General features: G+C 41.9%; 1 long non-coding RNA gene across 1 annotated transcript; it reads left to right on the top strand.

The window, feature by feature from the left end:
• The first annotated feature begins 292 nt into the window (after positions 1-292).
• Positions 293-8122, top strand: LOC309712510. The gene is made up of 2 exons (XR_014278309.1): positions 293-1752; positions 7825-8122. It is a non-coding gene; the product is annotated as an uncharacterized lncRNA (long non-coding RNA).
• The last annotated feature ends 12006 nt before the right edge of the window (positions 8123-20128 follow it).

Raw genomic sequence — 20128 nt, 5'->3', positions numbered from 1 at the left:
CCAGTGAGCGTGTGTGCACATCATGTGAGCAGAGCACTATTAGGCCTTTTTGGGGAGTTATCAATTAATTCGGGGTTAAAGTCCATTTGCATCTAGACAAAGGGGACATGGGCCATCCATCTCCATGCTGTGGGGGGGAGAAGGGGTAAAGACAGGGAAAGAGGTGAAGGGGAGGGAATGTGTGCCTGTGTCTTTGTGTGTGTGTGTGTGTGTGTGTGTGTGTGTGTGTGTGTGTGGTGGGGGTGGGCTGGGGGGGGGGGGGGGGGGTAAAAGAGGGAGGAGGATGGTCCTCTTGCAGATAAATCTGTTACCCTCAGGGGTGCGTTTACATAGGTGAGGACTGACTGTTCTGCAAGCCAAGAGTGATTTATCTGAAAATACCACCACTACCACACACACACATACACGCATTGTTACACACTTATAACAATGTCCTGAATCAATTCCTTCACTATAGATGAAGCCGTCTGTTTCATCACCACCGTGTATCAGTTTGTGTATCGCACAAAGCTGCGCGCTTGCTCTTATAAATACATACGTGCACTGCATGTGCTCCTACTCATTCCTGAACAGATCCAGATTTTATGCTTTTTAAAATAAATACATAAACAATCCCAAAATCTATATTTAAAAGCACTGAAAGTTTATTTCATTTTGCAAAAGATTTCATTTTTTCTGCAGCTGCCTTCTGATCCTGCTTGCAGGTCCTCCCTCACACACTAACAGAAAGGATTTCCTAGCAACGACTATAATGCACTCGCACACAACACACACGCACACACAGAGGATCAACGCGCTGGGGCTCCCTCCAGCTATCAGCGTGGGCTTCCCCCTCCTTCTCCTCCTCCTCCTTTCTCTCTCTCTCTTCTCCCTCGCTGCTGCTCCGCCGTTGAGGGAAGGAGGGAGAGAAAGAGAGAGCCAGAGAGAGAGAGAGAGAAAGATCCCCACTTCACAACTCTCCCCTGGAAGCCTCAGCTGCTGGCTAGACCGCGCGGTTACACAAGCAGCTTGCCTGCGAACAGGAATGGCGGCGTGCGGACGGCTCGTTTTCACGCCAAAGCGGCCACGGATCTAATCGGACAGACGAAGGAGACGAAGAAAAGCCCGTGTGCGCACGAAAGCCGCGGACGAAAACGGGAAACCTCTCTGTGATTTTCAAAAGAGAGCGAGGGAGAGAGGAGGGGTTGGGAGGGTAGGCTGTTGGGGGTGGGGAAAGGCTTGGAAATCCACGGATGCCCGAAAGTGCGCTTTTATTCGGTGCGTAATGACACGACGCGTCTCCCTCCCTGATTGCTCCGACGACTCGCTGTCGACGTGAAGAAGGAGGAGGAGGGGGGGCTCAACGTATGCGGCCGTGCCGGGCGAACAGCCTACCGGGGACGGTTTTTTATATCCAGATTCTATAACCGACAAGGGAGCAGAGGCTACAGCCCCGTTGCGCGCAACACGGCACACATGGCACGCCCCCCTCTCGCCTCCTCCCCGCTCCACACTGAGAGGAGACGGGAGGGGAGGCGGGAGGGGAGGTGGAGGCGTTTGCTGGGGCGCCATTTTCAAAAGCCTGCTTTTGCCTACGAGGTGTGTGTTTTGCTGCAGGAGGGCTGCAGCCCGTCCTGCCTTCTCATGTTACACACTTATCTGACGAAGGAGAGCACGGACTGAAGAAAACAAAGGAATGTGGACGGAATCTCCACCACGCCATCTATTACTCTTTTCACTTTCTCTGTTTGTTTGTTTTTATTCTTGCAAAAGGTGAGGAGCTTTAAGATTTCATTCTGGGGAGGGAGGGGGGTTATTTACAACAAGCAGCCGCAAATCAGCAAGGCCGTGATATCAGCGCTGGAGTTAGGTGGAATTTGACTTTTCCATACAGTTCGTTTCTGACGTAAACAAACAAAAAGTTAAGCAGACTTTAACTGTATAAGCTATAGATGGAAAAAAATAACTCTTTTTAAACTTATAAAAAAAAAATCCTGAGCTCGTTTAAAGCTATAGAATATTATTGCAGACTTTAAAATATTTTAATATTTTTATATTTATATCGGTTATAGTCTATTTAACCTGTAATTTTACGGTAATTTTTCTTTATAAATATATATAAAATATGACTGAATTTAAATTAAATATATTACCGTTTCACTAAGTACTATGAGGCACAACCCCCTCACCCACCCGGCAAATAAATCGATCATTGTAGCCGAGGTTTATTCGCCATGTTGAGATCCTTTGTGTGTGAGAGAGAGTGTGTGTGAGTGCGTCTAACCTTTCTGTTAACTCAAAAATATAAACATGTTAAATACATTAATAATGCTTTTAAATGTATAAATACAAAAACAAACTAAATAAAAGGAAAGAATTAAGATATTAGTTGCATCAAACAGAGCAGGACTCGCACAACAACCTTCACCAAATCTGACACCAGTGAGAGAGTAATATTTTCCCACCCAAAACAATGATGATTTCATCGTGTGTGTGTGTGTGTGAGAGAGAGAGAGAGTTGGTGTGTGTGTGTCTGTTTTCCACATTGAAAGATTTAATTTTAGGGAATTCTCCTCTCGCCCTGCTTCTTCTGATCTCACGTTGTATCTTTTTATTAAAGCCTACAGTCCTCAGAAAAAGCAAGAAAAAATCTAAAATTACAAGCTGGCTGCAGGAGTAAGCCCGTTTTACATAATTACATACGGTGGACCGGTCTGCTCACTTTGAAGAACACGCTTTTAGTTCTCCTAATCATCAGAGCGCGTGCAACAGCCGCTCATTAAAATGCGCCGATATTATCCTTATTATCTTATTCGCACTTTTTACAGTTGGGTTTGAATATTTTTGACAAAAGGCGGCGTTTTGTTTGCACTTCGCCGATCGTTTGTTTCGCCGTCAACACACGCGAGCGCCGAGAGTTTGGCTGAGGAGTCTCTTCTAATGAAAAACGCCTTTAAACACGTATCCGCATTAAGCTGATTTTGGCTGACATTCAGTCAGTTTGCACCAAGAAAAAAAAGAGTAACCTGCGCGTTTCTGTGGCTGTGAGGAGTTTCCGTGTTGGTGAAGTTAATTCAAAGTGACTGCAGCAGGACAGACAGCTCTTCTGTGGCAGCACGATGAGGCGATAATAGCAATAACAACTATTACACAACACGGAGAAGGGGGGAAATAAGGGGACTGAGGGAAACATTACAGACAGCAAGCAGTCGTGGAAGGGTGACTTTAAAACATATATATATATATATATATATATATATATATATATATATATATATATATATATATATATATATATATAGGGTTAGGGTATATATATATATATATAGATATATATATTTCATTTTCATTTTTCCTCACAGTGTGTTTGATAAGTGGACCTCACAGTGATCAAAATCCCAATAAAACTAAACTACTACTATTACTAATAATAATAATCGTTATTATTATTATTATTATTGTTATAAAAATAATAATAATAGCATTTACTGTGAATGTTTTTCTTTTGCCTAGCTACCTATATCATTCAAATAAAAGCGTATATTTGACCATTTTCATTTAAATTATTAATTAAATTCATAATACAAAATATAATAATAAAATCCTGCATTAATAATATGAATTTAAAAAACACAGTAAAGATATATAATAAAAAGAAAAAATAATAATAGTTGATATTTTAAAAAATACATAAAATGAAGCAACTGTAAAGGTACGTCAATGTAACACGCTTACAGTCAAGCCAGTATAACGTTTATTTACTTTTTAAATTAATTTAATTTCTTTTTGTTAATAAATTTAAAAAACTTGACCAAAAGAAGAAAAACAATTTACTGTATCAGAGCCGAGAATTGAGGCTGTTTATTGTTGTGAGCTGAAGTTTCTGTGTGTGTGTGTGTGTGTGTGTGTGTGTGTGTGTGTACCTTGAGGTTACAATTTTTTTTTAATATGGTTATTTTTTTCTGCTCTTGTTTTGGTTCTATTCTTATTCTTTTAAAGTTACAGTACTTACATTACACGAAGCTGTAACGTGTATCTTAATACCCGTTTTGCTCTGCTATGGGGAAATTTGCTTGGGCTGCATACAGCACATCACTGCTTTTCTCCTCTCTCGCATAAAAACTCACAGAAACAAACAAATAAACATAAAACTAGAATGAACACGAGCAGATTTGACGTTTATTCGAAAAAAAAAACAGCTGACTAACTCCAAGACTTAAGCGTTTTATCATTTTTATTTTGTCGTTCAGTTCCTGTCTTTGAGTCACAATGAATATTCATAAAGTAATTAAAACGAGGGGGGCGGGGGTTACATTGTCAGCCGCAGTCTGGGTGCCTTAAAGCGATGCTTGTGTGTGTGTGCGTGTGACTGTAGTTGTTGTAGCCCGGTCGGGTCTATCTGAATTATTAAAAATAATAATAATAATAATAAAAATTGCAAGACAAACGTCACAGCTTTGTGTGTGTGTGTTTGCGTGACTGTATGTTTGAATATATGCAATAAAAGAAGTCTGCACCAGATGGCTTCAACTGAATGTAGTGCAAATGTCCGTTTTTCTTCTTTTAGACTCCACTATCAGTCGGGTGGAGGGTTTGTAGGGTGGGATGGGTCCACAAGGAGCAAGCAGCAGCAGCGGGGCATGCTGGGGTGTGTGCCCGCTGAGGTGCTTTTTAACAGCCGGTCGAGGTCCAAAAACAGCAAGTTTTGTCGGCATAACCTGGAGACGTTCTGGGTGTCAAGGAGCTGATTTAGCGGCCCTGCGCGGTCCTCCTGCGGCACTGATGGGCGTCACGCAGCCCATCCGTATCGCCGTAATTGCATCGCAGACAATTAAGAGGCAAATTAACAAAGTGGTGGGCCCGTGAAGTGGAGAAGCCTACAACTGAGTCAAATGGGCAGCACGTGAAATGTTAACAACTGATCATCTGGGAGGAAAGAAAAAAAATCCCACTACATGGTCAGCTTTGCTTTGGAGAAATCAGACACACGCGGAGGCAACTTTTCAGCCTTGTTTGTTTACAGTTGTTAACCGTCTTCTTTCGATCACTGCGATTATCAGTAAGTGCATTTACATTTATAAAATCTATTTTAGATACGTCAATATGCAGCTGTTGCTCCGCTTTACATGAGCAATGCACATTATTCACTACCAGTTGATTGTTTTGTAAGACAGAGGCGGAGCTGAGAGGAGGAGGGGGTGAGGTGCGGGAGGAAAGGAGTGAGGGGGGGGGGGGGTTCTTGGAGAAAGAGGGGGGGGAGGGTAAGGTTGCCCTCTCCTCTCCTCTCCATACACACCACCACCTCCTCCCACCACAGTTGCACTGGGACGGCCTGAGACAGAATCCCCCCTCACCCCCCTCGCTCCACACACACACACACCCTATAGCGAGAAAGGCACCCAGCAACGAAATACAATGCAAACTCAATTAAACGCAGTCTCCGCCATGATTTGCCGCAATGAATGATAAATTGGCGGGTCGTTCTCACACTGTAGGATCTGGACGAGCTGCGGTAATAGGCGGGATGGTTGTGTAAAATATGCGCAGGGACTAGGTTTACCAAATTTAGTCCAGGAGGGGGCGGCAAGGCCGTCTGCGCCTTTTGTCCGGGAATTCCTGCTCCAATAGCCAGGTCTGTGCCTAAAAGCGCGTGTTTAAGGTCAAACTGCTACATGGGGGCCAGAACTGGCACATTGTTACCCAGAGAGCGAGAGAGGAAATAAAAATGTATTTATTTACGTCTTTTGCATATTGTGAGAATGCTGAATAATTTTGCAGCTGTCTAGCATGAAATTAGTACATGGCAAAAAAAAAAAGGGTTTAGCAGTAAACGATGTAAACAATAATTACGAATGCAGGGAGAGCCCAGTCAGAGGGGAATGGAAGGTGGATTGTGTGTGAACCACGTGAACTCATTTAAAAATATTCTTTAGGCGCATTCACTGTCCTTCGCGTGAAATCTGCAAACTGTGCGGTAAGTTTTAGGATCAGCGGGGAGAACTAGAAATAGAAAGAATGGCTATCTATTCGGGAACGGGGTCGATTGTTAATAATTATAAGATGGCACTGAAATCTTCTAAAAGGTGTGTGTCAGTTATTACTGAAACCAAATGTGAGCAGGAACGTGTGGCCCCTTTTTTCTAATTACGCTGTAAATTAAACTATAAAATAAGAGACTAATTTTGATCAAACAATTAAAAGGACCATTTATATAAATCAGCTGTGATGAATAAACGATGAATTATCGTTTGGACTGATCCCTGACCAGCTGTTGTGTAAAATTCCACACCACGTTTCCCTTCAATCAGCTGTTTTCGCCATCAGATAAAAACTGAAATTCAAATTTCAGCACTTCCTCTGCAGCCTCACAGCCTTCTGTTAATCAGAATATGAAGAAAATACCACAAAAAAGATCACATGTTAAAATATAATACGTATCATATTATAGGTGAACTTTCATTTCACAGCAGTTTATGAAACTACCCGCATGAACTGTGATACATTGTAAATACATTGAGGTCAAACCACAACACTCGGTGTCTGACTCATATTCATAGTTCATATCACAGCAAGTGGGATCTCCCTGTTGTCAAATACAGGAGCTTATAGTAGTAGTAGAAGAAGAAGTGAAAACCATAATGACTTCTTTTTGTTTCTTCTTTCTTTAAACGTCACACTTTTTGTCCTAAATTCATGACGCAAACTTTTTAAACCCGAGATTTGAGCTGCTCTTCACATCCGGCTCTGCTCCCCTTGAGACAGTTCAATTCTCTCCTTACTCGAGGTATAAAGAACAACAAGCACACTATTCATTTGTGAACAAATCTGCACATTCCTCCTTTTTTCTCCTCCTCCTCCTCTTCTCTGTGACATTTTTTCACACAAGCCTTTCCCTTCAATTACCTTGCTGTGCTGAAAATCACTAATTTAACAATAGGAAAAAATAAAATAAAACCACTCCAGCGTTTTGCTCCTTGGGTTTCTTCTTCACAGACACCAACATGCTGGCATGATGAGACCCAACGTGTTGGAACAGGATGCAAAATATTATCTGTAAAGTGAGGAATGATGACCCACTTACACTTTGCGGGAGCGTGTGGAAAAGATGCACAGAGACAATGTGACTCGGGATTTATTTTTTATTTGTATGTTTTCCTCTGTTTTATTTTGTTAAAAAAAAAAGAAGGAAAACCTCAAATGAACAGATTCATAAACAAATCAAATACTACAATTTCAAACAGATGTGCGTAATTGCCTTTGAAGTCTGACTGCGGCACGGGATACCTAATATTTAGGTTTAGATGGGCAGATCTGGATGTATTCAGCCAAAAAGCTGCGAGGAGAGAGCTGTGTATCATGGCAAAATATTGATTTTGCAGTAGCCTGAGAAAGCCAGACGAACACTCACTCACTCTTTTTCTTTCTCCCCCCAATTCTCCACCCCCACACCCTTACCTCCCCACCTCCTCTCTCCTCTTTATTCCATTAATCTCTCAGAGCGGTGTAAGATACTGGAGGGTTAGTGTAACATTGTGCGGCTCTAATATATTCCAGCCCTCAGTTTGCCTGTGGCATCCATATGTTTAATTCCACTACAAATGTTTCGACAGCAAATGAAACTTGTTTCTTTCCCCCCTTTTTCCTCCACATTGGGTCGAGGTTTTGTAGAAGGAAATTTTTATATATATATATATATATATATATATATATATATATATATATATATATATATACACACACACACACACACATACATACATACGTGTGTGTGTGTGTGTGTGTGTGTGTGTGTGTGTGTTTTACATTAACTTTTTTTTTTTTTACTTTTTGTCTCTGCATCAAAAGGAGTGTGTGTGCAATTCAAAAAAAAAAGAAGAAGAAGAAGCACAGTGACGCTTTATTTAATTGGTTGCCGACCACCTGGAGTTTCAACATTTCCCCTGGCTGATTTCAGACTCCCTCACACCAATGTGACGTCTATGGCTGAAGAAAAGACAGATGAAAAGGGGTGGGGGGGGGGGGGGAATCTGCAATTCAAAAATTCATATAGTGTTTCGCGGATTGCATGCTGTTATTTTCCGTTTTATCTGCAATAATTTATAAGTCATGCTAACGTTTTCAAATAAAGATTTTAAAAAGCAAACGTATGTTTTAACTCTTTTTTTTTGGTTCTTTTCTTTGGACATCTAATTGCACAAAGTGCTCAATAAACAAGCACATGACCTGCAGGTGTGTGTGCAACACTGGACACCGTCTGCAAGACACTACGCTCTCTGTATTAGTCTCTCTCACACACACACACACACACACACACACACACACACACACATCAGGATCTTGTGTGTGCAGAGAGATGTGGCGACCAGGAAGGAAGGAGGCCTGTGAGGTCACCAGGGGAGAAAGAGGAGGAGAGACGATAACAGACTCGAGAGGGTAAGAGAAAGCAAGTGGGGGAGCATGTGTGTGTGCAGGTGTGTGTGTGTGAGAGAGAGAGAAGCAGGGCAGGGGTGGCAGGAGGTTTCCAACGTGTGCTTCCGGTGCAGAATAGCCCATTCATCATTCTCACATGGTGGGTTTACTTTGCCAGTGATAGAGAAAGGGGTGAGGAGCAGCACTACAGGGAGAATTAATGTGTGTGTGTGTGTGTGTGTGTGTGTGTGTGTGTGTGTGTGTGTGTGTGTGTGTGTGTGTGTGTGTGTGTGTTGGAGGAGGGGCACATCCACTGAGAAGTGGACCGATGACCACACCAGATGTGAAGGTGTGTGTGCATTTACCCTTGTGTGTTTACGTGGTGAGGTGTGTCAGAGTCAGATTTACTCCATCTCCCTGCACCCCTAGCTGACATACACGTCATCTCCCACCTCTCCGGCCTCACCTACCAGAAACTGGACACAGACACACATTCAGTTCCTGCCTTTCTGCATTCCTCTATAGGATGCAATCACACACGCACATGTGCAACACACACATGAACGCTCACGTTGAATCGGAGCTTCATTTTAAGGGTGGTGGATGCTGGTGAGGTCTTGTTGTAGATGACATCACATTAGACTTGAGTGTTTTCAGAGTGGGGTCAGATGAGGTGATCTCGTCACAGTTTTAAGCAGACCTCCAGCTTCCACGGCCACAAGAAAATACGCAAGCGGCCATCCTTTAAGAAGAAGAAGGGAGGGAGGACAAGGAGGTCAAAGGCTGGAGGAGTAGGTGGAGGACAGATGAGGAGTCCTTTCCTCTCTCTTAGTGTAAAGTGACTTCACACCCCTTCTCTGCCTTTCTTCAGGTTTCTTTGGCCTGTTAAATTCTGAGTCAGCTCAACTGGAACGCCTGGTGCTTCTCAGAGGCTGTCTGCTGACCTCTGACCAGCAACATCAGCTGCTTTTGTGCTCTGTGGAGCCTTATAGGATGGACCACAGCCTCCCCTACTGGCCACATACCAAAGCACACTGTGAGGGGGGAAGGGGGCTAGGGGTCTGATCCTGAATCATCTGAACCTCGTTAAGTAAACCAATTAAAGGATCCGTAAGATTAAAAGTTAGCAGAGGAGGTGAGATTTGATAGAAAACATGATACATGACTTTTTCCCCCAGTTCTTTGAGAGGAAATGGTGAAAGGTGAGAGTGGGGACACCGAGGCGAGGTCACTGCTGTAACTGGGAATTGGGAACACCTGTGGGATTCTGGGAGTCGTCATATCGCAGACATGCATGAATAATACTCAGATATAGCATAAACGTGCGCGTGGGGGTCTCTCTCTCTCTCTGCCTTTCTCCTGCAAAACACACTCACACACACATTTTTCTCTGACCTTGTTTGGGGTCGCACAGAGGGGGACTGAAATGAGTTTCAAATGTTCACATTATTTATTATTGAGTATCATCTCACTGTACAAATCCCTTACAGATGTTAGCCCCTAGTGTGCTTGTGTGTATGTGTGCGTTTGTGTGTGTGCGTTGAGCCGTGTGTGCCTGGTTCACAAATGCAATGCAGAGAACGCGGGATACTTTTGAAAAGGAAGTTGGTACGTTAGTGATTGGTACATCTTTGTGTGTGTTTGTGTCGGGGGACGAGGCTCTGAGTGACTTGAGAAGAAATGAGGGATGATCTTTATGTGGCAGCTTATTTGTTTTTGAATGCAGGAGGCTCAGAGGCCCCTAAGTAAAGGCATCAAGCACAGGGCAAGAGGGGCATCCGTCACTGTACTGTCAGCAGACACACACACGCACACACAGACACACACAGAACAACGAGGCAGGAAGAGAGAAAGACACACGACCTGCTCCGTCTTGTGATCAGCCCCCTTGTGAGCTTCATTTGAGAGAAAGTGGCTTCTCTTTTTCGCGAAAGAGAAAACAAGAGCGGGATGATTAGTCACACAACAGATGAAGTTTCGGTGATAAAGAACACAATGAGTGGGGAAAAAAAGTAAGAAGTGAGAAATGGATGCGATCCGGTTACAAAACCAAGAGGAAAATATGGTCAGAAAACCTGTAATTTTGGGTGAGGGCAGTTTACAGGCTGCAAAACGAGCACTTTGTATTAAGACCGCTTATACCACTTCTAAATAAATAAATGAAGGCTGTTCAGACGTTTAAAAGAAAACTCTTTACCCCAGCTCAGCAGTTGAGAAATTAAATGAAATATTAAATTATTTTGCGTCATTATTCAACCAGTGAAGACGACACGTTTGAAATATTAAGTCTGTAGATGCACTAAAATAAAAAAGTGTCACCTTCCTTGGTTATTAAATCTCATTTTTTTTAAAAGGGTAACTAAAAGCTCAAATAATTTATTCCTGACCTGAACTAAAATATTTTACTGTAACTATTCAGACTAGTAGAAATTTGATATTAAAATTATATTAAAAATAAATTTTAAAAATGTGGAATTTCCTTGAATTAAATATTTACCCCTTTATTGTTATTCTCTGTATAATAGTGCAACAGAATTAGAGTACTCTCCCATGCTGGTGCTAAAAGAAAGGCAAGCAGTGATCACAATAAATAACATACAGAATAAAATGTACAATATGTGCAGAGATAAAATAAATAAATACAACAAATGTATATGTGTAAAATAAAAGGAGATGATCAGATTTGGTGTACTAAGAAGCAAACTTTTACAAAAATCTAAAATAAATAAATAACTGTAGCTATTTCTTAATGTTGAGTTTAAAGGAATTAAATAAATTCCATATGAAGGTGGGGAAAAGAAACAAACACAAAAACGAAACCTGTGTAAAGACAGAAAGTCTGACTTGCGTGAGGCTGAGGGGGATCACGCATTTCTGCCTGATGAGCTGCAGTTTGTCTGAGGTCTGGTAGCAATGAAACTCTCTTAAAGGTCAGCGGTGAACTTAGAAGAGAGGACGACTGCTGCTGCTGAAGGCTGGTTGGTCATCGGCCCGCCTCGGGACAGAGGGTCAGCTCCATCACCGCCTGGGTAGTACTAGTGACCTTTCTGATGTCAGAGTAGGGGAGTGTGTGTGTGAGTCTGGATGTGGCCTGGCCTGAAGGAGATTTGAAGGCAGGTCATATATAAATGTGGCCACATGTTGAGCAGGGGTTGGATATCACCTCTGCTTTGGATTTTTTGTTTTGTTTTGTGGGTGGTTAAGAATTAGCTATAAGCAAGTAAATAAGGAACCCAAATACATGCATATAGAGGAGAAAATGGAGGAGGGGGAGGAGGAGGGGGACTTTGTAAAACACCTCGGGTTTCTGTTTTTGGCCCACACACTAGAGAGTCCTTGGCAGAAGCTAAATGGACGAAAGTAAATAAAAGTGGCCATTATGTGTGTGCTCCAGTAAATAGCTGCTCTCTTGTCTCTCTGTGCTTCAAAAAGAGGGGCGGAAGATGTGATCACGAGGAAAGCCCGTGTCTTTTCTTCTGCAGTCACTATAGAGGGAGTGAGGGAGGGGGGCCTGGCAGTCCTCTTCTGCCTCCCCCTTCTCCCCCCACTGCTTTTTCTCCTCTCTCTCTCACTCTCTCCTCTCTCCCCCCTTTTCTCTTTCTGTTTCCTGTTCCTCTCTAGTTCGCTTCTGTCATCCCCTCTCCTGTTCGTCCTTCTCCTCTCACCGTTTCCCCGCTGCTCCCCTCATACGTTAAAAATCCCAGCTCTGCCCGCCCAGTGTTTCTCAAACATGCGGGAAGGGAGAGATCAATGGTGTCCTCGGAGAGAGAATTACACCGCTGAATTTCGATGAGAGCAGAAGAAAGGAAGAGGAAGGGAGAACAAGTAGAGGCGGGGAAGGCATGTGAAAAGGGAGAGAGGGAAGGAGGATAGTATATCTATCGTTCAAGGGAGAGAAAGAAATGGGAGGAATGTGGAAAAGTATGTAGGGGACTGAACGAGGGTGCGTAGGCCCTTCCGAGTCTTGATACTGAAAATAGAGCAAGAAATAATTAAAAATTAAATAAATAAGATTATGATGCTGAAAACGAACCTCAGTGAGTGCGTTTTGAGGTGTTTGGATGTGTGCTTTGGCAAGACTGAGATGACATTCATAACTGTGAGACTCGGGCCATAGTTTGTGCTGACAAATGAATGGCTGTGCATGTGTCTTATTTGCTGGGATTTAACAGATATTTCCTGTTTATAGGGCGAGGAGCCGCATCCATTAACACACAAGTATTAAGAGACAGAAAAGAACAAAAACAATAGAAAAAACAAACCCAGCAGCTGTTAGTTAAGATTTGCATCATCAGTCACTCTTTTTCCATCCTGGCGTGATGTTATTGGGGATGTTAACACATATCTGGAGTTGTGAGTTTGACTGTGACCTACGATCTTTGCTCAGATTTTTCATATTAAGGCCTCAGCACCCTAGAAGGAGAACTGCAAAGGGGCTGGAAGCAATCCCAGCTGTCATAGAGTGAGAGGTGGGACAGATCCTGGACTGGTCCCATTAACAGGGCTAACACACGCGCACAGAGACAGACAACCAAACCGATCTGAACTAAACCAAACCAAAACAGACTAACAACCACACTTAACAACCATTTAGAACAGCTTGTTGTTATATAAGTTTTAGATATGAAAGTAAAAGTAAACGGCGTGCCTAATGAATTGCTCCTACAAGAAATATTACCTCCAGTTTAACTTTTAAAATCACCCAGAGACAGCAATTTTTTAATTCCCTTTTAAAAAACATTCCTTTTCATGCATTCCTAATGTGTATTTATTTAATTATTAGTTTAATCTTTATTTAATCTTTTTTCCCCCTTGTCATGTGCTAGTAAGAAGAAGGTGACTTTTTGGTGGAAGGGTTTGCTGTTGTGAATTTTAGTGCAGTAATCAGGGATCTGAGATTGTCTGCATTTATCGAAATAAAAGCAAAAAATGCAAAAATAAATAAATCAAATACAATAAATAAACAAAACCAGAAATAAAGCTTCTAAAGGAATCATCCCTGAATATTTTCCATGATTGCCACCCCCCAGTGAGCCTACTATATTCTGCAGTGAATAGTCCTTTGTACGATTTATAAATGGTCAACAGAGTTGAAAGCAGTGATGATAAACTCTTCAACCATTAAATTGATAGTGGTTTCACATACATATTTGTTAACAAGCAAAGTTTTTAGTCTGGATCCTATCATAAAAGCTGTTTACTAGATTTGTTGAGGCCATTCAGACTCCTGTCTATTCTATCGCTGTCCGTAATAAATCAGTAAAGCACTTAAAAAAAAGAAAGAAAAAAAAAGCAGAAAATAATCCTCATATTCGTGGGTAAGGACCTGGCTGCTCATGTGATAAGTACCCTCCTAAAATCCTAATGATGCCGCTGGCACCAGAGAGCCACATAAAGGAGCGTTTCAAATGAAAAGCTTGTTTCTGCCGAGCAAGCCGCAAGCAGCCAGAGAGAAAGGAGGAGTGGAGGAACCTGAAGAGAACCTGGGGTAACACCATCTCTCCTGGCTCTGAACTCTGCACTCGGCTTAAATGCCGTCAATTACTGGGAGATATACGGGCCGGCCTGTTTCAACCACTTTGCTGAGTCCCCTTTAGTTGCAGCCCACTCGGACTGTAAATTATCACCCCCCTCTATCCGAGGTTTGGAGCAGTTTGGAGTCACCAGTGAGACCCTCCTCTGTTTCGGTCCGAATCTAAAGGAATTCCCTCCCTCTGTGTGCCAAACCCCAAACCATTGCAAACGGAGTCTGTGAAGCATGCAGCTGCACGCCCATGTGGACACGCTCACTCGCAAACATTGATTTAAACACACACAAATGCACACAAATGTTCGTATATGCTATATAAAATCCCCCGGAGCCATAGATCATTGGGAACAGGTAGAGAGTTTAGCATGCGCACACAGGCTGTAGATCACTGAGGTGGGCAGGGACGTCAGCACTCTCATACACAGTGAGCCTTATTGCAGAGTTTAATAGAGGAAACCCAGCATGAATCCCCACAGTCATTCTGTTCCAGTCAAACACACCATTCACAACACACTGGGCCAGTGTGTGCATGTTAATAGACACACATACAGGAGTGAACATACTGCACATTATGCGCTTCACTATGCACTGTGAGTGTGTGGGGGGCTGGTTGGATATATATACAGTGTTCGTATATGAATCTGACTGAAGGTGTTTTCATGCAAATGTGACTGTGTGAGTGTACTTAAGCTGTATGTGTGGACGTTAACCGTGCAAGTGACATCTTAGCGTGTGTGTGTGTGTGTGTGTGCAACGAGGTGGGGGGTAATATTGACCCATCAGTGCTGCTCTGTCACCCCTTCTCTTTATGAGTCTGGCCTTTTAAAAACACACTGGATTTATGGCAGGTTTGGGCACTATCTCAGAGACGGTGTGTGGGGCTCAAGTAGAGAATTTGTCTCGTTTGCTGTCAAGAGAAGTGAATTTAACAACATAAACATTTAAAGTGGCGAGATCATTAGCAGCGCCACGTGTTACTTCAACACCACAGCGTGTTTCACTGAGGGGGGAAAAAGGAGTAAAGAGATGTTTTGTGTTGGATTTTTTAAATATAAAAGTTGCAAAGCTATAATTATTTTGTGCAATATTTAATTTATTGTGTAGTTCTTTCAAAAACAGCTGAAGCTTTAATTTCGTTTTACTGTTTATTTCTTAATGTTGCTTTATAAATGCTCTGGTTTTTATTTCTATCTTGAAAGGGACTATATGAATACATTTACTTGCCATTTGTGCTTACATCCTTCTCTTATTAGAATATTATATTTTCTTGCAATATAGATCACAATTTGAAGTTTCTCTGGTTTAGTAAAAGGATTATTAGACGATGCAACTGGATGCTTGTTTAACTGCTCTCTCATTTATGCAAAATCAGGAAAAATAGTAACTCGATCTTAAAAAAACAACATATTAAACAGCAAAAAGGGGATAAGAACAAAAGAGTACAAGAGAAGCACTAAAATGATTTAATGCCATACACCAACAAGTTTCCCCATGAAATTACAGTAAAGTAAAAGTAGCAGCATAAAACTGTTAATTTACAATGTGCCCATACCACAACAGTTTATTGCTGTAAAAAATTATAATAGGCCCCAGTAACACTGCCAGCTTTATCTTCATAGATGGTTTCATACTGTAAAATGTCTTAAATCCTGTAGATCTGAATCTTTAAAACCTTGCATCGGTTTTCAACATCTTTTACCCACCCTGAGGATGAATGCTGGCTCTGATTAAGAGGCTCCAGGAGTCTTGGTCATGGTGGCCAATTACTGTCTGAACCTATTGTTCTTGCCTGCACAAACACTGAAAACCACATCACACATCCCCAACAATCACATAACCATCACGGTACTACTAAATGAACTATCTGTATCTAACATTTACACTCTCATAAGTTTTTTGCATGTGCCAGCACAAAGCTGCCCATAATTAGAGGGAGACTCTCCTCAGGTTGCTGCAGTGTTGTACACCTGCATGGTAATGAGGTATAGTGCAACGTGATGCAACACGATTGTGCTCATATATGAGCAGATCCTGGCAACAGACCGAGACTCAAGTCAAGTACAGTGACTTGCTGTTTATCAGTATTAATGCGTAGATATTTAATTTGCATTGCTATCCAGACTTTCTCCATTAATTCTACAGTAGCCTCGCACAGTGGACAGTAACATGTTTAATGTAGGCTGCAAACTGTCTGAGTTGTGATGTTTACAGGCGCCGACCGAGAATTCTTACCGCATGTAAACACAGTGATTAAAGTCGATATTAACACGTAAACACGCATCACGCATGCAAACAGAGCTGAGCGGTGCAGATGGTGACTTGGCATCTTCCTCTCTGCAACACAAAATCCCCTATCATCTTAAAAAAAAAATTGTTCTGCTTTCAAATTGATTTCACAGTGCAGGACGCCCCCGCACCCGACCCCTCCCCTCCTCCTGGAGATTAACAAAGTAAATTCCACTTCTTGTGTCTGAAAGAAGCACCCACAGATTTTTGCTTAAACCTCAGATAAGCAGACATGGAGAATTTTCTTGAGACTATGTGTTCTTTATCTGCGATTTTAGGTGCTACGTAATTGTGGATGAAGTCTAATGTGTGGTCCATTTGCTTCATTAATGGGGCAGACGCTAGTCGTTCAGCCAAGAAAACGCCTATTGTTCCCTTTACCTTCCCGTTTTTTTTATGTGTAGCATTAGTCGTGCAGTTGTTAGTGCTAGAGCATGGTGCTTTGATGATGGTCAAATGACAAAGTCTTAATAGAATATAGTAGGACGGGCAGGACAAAGGTGGGCAATGTTCAGCTGGATGCAGCCAATTTCTGTGTGAGAGGCCTGCCTAAAAACCCTATTCATAGGCTGTCTAATGCTGGTGCGTAATTAAATGTGATTACTGGAGCAGAGGGCTTCTCTCTCCCTCTCTGAGGGCCACACACAGGACTGGAGGCTGCGTGCATGCGCTCAATAAGGAGGCGCTAACAGATGTACACGAGCAACAACCACAGGCGTACCTAAAAATTCTCAGCCATCTCTCACTCTGACACAAACTCAAATACAAGTAAAATATCACTTAACTCTAAAATTTCAACCATCCGGCTACTAAGAAAAGCACCATTGGATTTAACAGGGAATAAGCCCAAAGGATTAATTGGCTGAGAAACTGAAAATGTTTCTTTTAACCAAATGATCCTTCAGCTGAAACTTAAAACATGAAGTTTAGTTGAGTTGTGTTATTACAAATGCACAAAAACAAACACATACCACAGCATGCAAAGGTAAATAATTTTTACATTTTTTTCATAAGAAATCAGCATTAACTATGACCTTCACTGGTGATAATCGTAAGGCAAACAAGCAGAAATATAAACACAAATCAATTATGGTTTCCATGCACACACGCACACACCTTTTTCTGGCTCACTCTCTGGTCCAGTTTCCTGGGCAGACACAGTCCCCCTGGTGCTCATGGGAAATAGTGAGCATGCCAGGCCCCACAAAGGCGTCCTTTCAGCCGCCTGCATGCTTGACCTGTGCAGGGTCAGTGCTCTGCTTTGTGCCCCGTGACCCTTAAGTGACCTGGGGTCATGCTGAGGGCCTGAGGTCAAATTCAGAGGCCTGCGTCTAATTTTACCCCAACCGGGTTATCCGTCCAAATCTGCCCTAAAATTTGCCCCCCTTCTCCCTCTAAAACCCACTACTGCCTCCACACATAACTGCGCCCTACTGAAATACATAAGCACTCTGCAGCCTAATTGGGCTACTGTGAAGTAGTCCCCACACTCAAGCTCTCTATCTCCTACACGCTCGCACACACACACACACACACACACACACACACACACACACACACACACACAGGACCGACCTGCTGTAACTGCACTAATACTCCATCCCATGGCCTTTGGTCTATCTAGAGGGATTAGGTGCAGAAAGACACATATACGAGCAGAGATATTGCCACGCACACATGCACAGCACACACACACACAGCACACACAAGCGCAGGAGGCCTGGCTGAGGGTCTACCTTGAGGGATTATGTGCAGAGAGACAGGACCCTCCAGCCAATCAGCCGGTCTGTCACATTGATTTTGAGGGGTCACTGGCGCACAATAGCCAGGGTTTTCCTGTCTTAACCTCTCTGATCATACACATATGCACACACACACACACACATAAACACACAAGCACGCACTCATCCACATGTATACATAATAAACATTAGACCGTCTAAATTTTAAAAAATGAACGGCAAATATACAAAGTGCTGAAAAAATAGACAAATAAGTACAATTAAAGGAGAATGGAGAAATATATTCAAATAAAAGTGTGTTTTCAGATGAAGGTGATACTGAAAGGCTGGAAATTCCTCTCTCTCTCTCTCTCTCTCTCTCTCTCTCTCTCACACACACACACACACACACACACACACACACACACACATACCTCTCTACAATTCAAAATTCCCCTCCTGCGCCTCTTAAAGCTTCATCACATCCCTGCTGCTGAAAATCCCTTGTCCCCGGGGGGAAGCACACCCGAATTTGGTGAGTGGGGGGGAAGCGCTCTTAGGTCAAACCCCCACCTCTCCCCCCGTCCAACCTGGGGCTCCTTCTTCTCTTTCCTGGTCATACAACACAATAGTCATCTATCAGAGAGGGCACCAGGCAGGCACTAAAGCTAACGGAAATAAACCGCCCATACTGCCAGCAATGTTTCAGGTGCAAGGCTGAATATTTTCTCCAACGTCATTCAAGTTTGGTCTATTCTCTTTTAGGCTTTTGTTGCTTGCTTCCCTTTCCTGACGGGAATATCTGAGGGCTCTGGAAAAACAGGATTCAAGCGTGTCTGTTGTTGGCACTGTTGTGGTTACAGAGCTCATCAGTGACGGAAGAACTATTTAGGTTCTTTAGTTAAGTAAAAGTGCAAATACAACAATGCCAAAATACTCAGGGGAAAAGAAACAAAAATAGTATTGAAAGCACTCTGGAAAAATGTATCATAGGACTAGATGATAGGATATATAAATATATATATATATATATATATATATATATATATATATATATATATATATAATATATATATATATATATATAGATAGATAGATAGATAGATAGATAGATAGATAGATAGATAGATAGATAGATAGATAGATAGATAGATAGATAGATAGATAGATAGATAGATAGATCTATCTATCTATCTATCTATCTATCTATCTATCCATTAAGGAAAAAATAAAGAAAAAATAAAATAACAAAGTGACCACTAGTGGGCGCCCAAGCATTTCCACAGTACTGAAACTAGCAGGCTGACTTGTCTTCACTCACCTCCTCGGCTGTAGTGATGGGATTTCCGACTCTTTTTAGAGATCCGGCTCTTTCGGTTCGGCTCACTAAAAAGAGCCGGCTCTTTCGGCTCCGAACCGGCTCTTCAGGTTGTTTTGTTGCTTTAATTAATTTATTATTAACAATAATATAAAATTATGCACAAAAGGAATTACTAACGTAAAAACAAGTGGTTTTATTTATATATGTTTATATATAAATATATGCGGTGGCCCCTAGAGACAAAACACGTATAAACTCCAAAACACATTTCTAGCATGAACTGAACTTCCAAAGCAGAGCTACTAGATCACTTAAATCACACAATTGAAAGCATGTGTGTATTGTTTGTGTATTTATACACAGGCACTCATATATATATATTCAAATAATTTAAAAAAAAGTTCATTTACCTGTTATTACCACACACCAAATCCGGTCGTTGGTACTTGCTGGCTTGTGTAGCCACAAGATAACAAAGGCTCAACACTGTGCCCAGCATCCTGGAGCACTTCTGTTGTCTTTTGTACGTGTTTTGAGTTTTTATGTGCTTCTGAGTTTTTATATGCTTCTGAGTTTTTACGTGCTTCGGAGTTTGTACGTGTTTTTACGTGTTTTGGAGTTTTTACGTGTTTTGGAGTTTGTACGTGTTTTTACGTGTTTTGGAGTTTGTACATGCTTCAGAGTTCGTACGTGATTTGAAGTTTGTATGTGCTTTGTCTCTAGGGGCCACCGTAAATATACTTTTATTTATTCACTCCACATAAAATTTAATAAATAAATCATATAATACAAAAATCAACTATTCACATTTCAAGTTTTAACTATTTAAATTTTCAGCTTTTTCCTTTCACAAATAGTGAAAAGAACACAAAACACTGCAAA

This window comes from Aulonocara stuartgranti (genome assembly GCF_965226115.1).
Source record: "Aulonocara stuartgranti genome assembly, chromosome: 8".
Taxonomy (NCBI): domain Eukaryota; kingdom Metazoa; phylum Chordata; class Actinopteri; order Cichliformes; family Cichlidae; genus Aulonocara; species Aulonocara stuartgranti.
Note: the sequence above shows the minus strand (reverse complement) of the source record. Positions and strands in the feature narration are given on the sequence as shown.